The sequence below is a fragment of the Dendrobium catenatum genome, unplaced genomic scaffold (assembly GCF_001605985.2).
Source record: "Dendrobium catenatum unplaced genomic scaffold, ASM160598v2 fragScaff_scaffold_65, whole genome shotgun sequence".
NCBI lineage: Eukaryota > Viridiplantae > Streptophyta > Magnoliopsida > Asparagales > Orchidaceae > Dendrobium > Dendrobium catenatum.
The window spans coordinates 118,062-120,292 of NW_021318527.1; positions in this window are offsets into that span (position 1 = coordinate 118,062).

Consider the following 2,231-nt stretch of genomic DNA (forward strand, 5'->3'; position numbering starts at 1 on the left):
AGTACAAAATAGATAAAGAAATGCATTCTATTTAAACATCAGGAAACATAAGAGTAGACTACAACAAACTACAATAAACTTCTCCCCCCTTTTGACAACACCAAAAAGAGGAGCAAACAACACTAAAAGAAAATACAACACAGATACAGTTCAAAGGGAAGGATCCTGATCACTTGGAGGTGGAGGTGGGTTTGGTTGGAAATAGCGAAAGATTGTGTCAAATTGGTGATCAATCGCGGTGAAACTTTCCCCAAACTATTGCATGTCGGTCTTGTGTTGTTGATGTTGCTCCTGTATATGTGTATCAAGAAGAGTCTGAAGTTGGTCGAAGCGTTCGACCAAATCATCATGAGGGTGAGCTGGTATAGGTGCTCAGGGTGCTGCATGTAATCGTGGTAGAGCTAGAGCTGCTGTTGGGGCATCTTCTCATTCTTCATCATCAAAGATGGGTTCTTCAGGCTCTTATCCCCGATGGAAAAGAATATGGAAAGATGCATCCGTACAAAAGATTGGAAGATTATTGTGTTCACCAGAATAGGTTAGTTGGTATTTATTTTGAAGGATGTATCCTATAAGGTGACCAAGAGCAATATTTTCTTTCCGGTGAGTAGTAGGGAGACAAACGAAAGTCATATAATGAATGTAGTCAATAATCAGATCTACCTCATCGAATTTGGTGTTGGACATGATCAGATAGGTAGCGACAGATAAAGTCGGCGTCATGTTGATCCGGTTGCCAGCTTTGGGTATTATAGAGGTTCTAAGGACATGTTGAATAATTCTGGCATTTTGATTGAGTGATTGGATTAGTGGATGGAGTTGATAGAAGGGGGCATTCCTGAGGACATGATTAACATCAGTCCAGTCAAATTCATTTGTGAGAAAGGAATGAACCCTAGGTCCTTCAGTGTATAGCCCAATATATTGGGCGATGTCGGCTCTGGTAATCTCTATGTTTTGGCGACAGACAAAGGAGTGAAAAGTTGAATTGTCGATGGTGTAGGTTAGATTTGCTAAAAATTCCAAAAGAAGTTCAGAGTTATAGGGGAAGGCCAGGGTGAGGAGGAACTGGAAGGTGGTGGAAGCAAAGAGGTTTAGTACCTCAAAATTCAGAGCATCCTGGTTGAGCATTTTGGATGGCATAATCTTACAGGCTTTATACTTGTGATATGCCTCTTCATTTTCAGCACTTAGAAAGCGAGCACTGTGGCAGCTAGAGGAAGACGAGCTTCCAGCTACCAAATGACTTCTCTTGCTGGAACTCGAGATTATTAGAAACACAAGTAGACTAAGTGAGAAGTGATGGAGTAAAGGATTGTGGGTGAAGAGATCTGCCAAGCATGCAAATTTATAGAATTTTTCATACATCGTACAATATGATCTAGTATCATACAATACGATATGGCAATAAATGTTCTGATGGTCATTTTGGGAAAAGTTGGTCAACTCGTACAGTACAATGGGTATCATATAGTACAATCAGAAGGATTTCGATCAGCCCGAGGGTCGTCAGTAGAACCTTTAACTAAAAGTTTCATACTGTACGAACAAGTGTATCGTGCAGTATAAACTACAATTATATCGTACCAAACATCCTTATATCGTTCTCATCCATTTTGCTGAGGTGGATTGTACATTACGAAGTGGAGGTATCGTACAGTACGAACACCAATAATATCATACCAATCCATTCGCTAACGGGATCGTACAGTATGAAGAGGAGATATCATACCGTTCGATGAGCAATAATGGCGTACCATATGGATTGAATTCCAGCCAACTTTATCATATAGTACGATGGAGATCTTACAGTACGATCAACAGAGGCGAAATTTGCCTATGATTATGTTCTGTGTAGATTTAGATGTATCGTACAGTTCGATAGTGGATCGTACAGTACGATAATAAAATATCAAATTTGGTGGTTTTGTGTAGTGACTGTGTGATGATCAGGACAGCCTTAGAAGAATTTTTTTCTCCTTTTTTGTTTTTTTTTATTTTGTGTTTTTTTATGTTTTATGCATTATTGTCTATGACACCTAATCTAGTCCTCAAGGTGCTAAAGGTGTCAAATGCTAGTGGTTTTGTGAATATGTCAGCCAATTAATCTCCTATAGCGATGTGATGCAATTCTATATCTCCCTTAGCTACGTGATCTCTTATGAAATGGTGTCTAATATCTATATGTTTCATTCGAGAGTGCTGAATTGGGTTCTTAGAGATGAAAATTG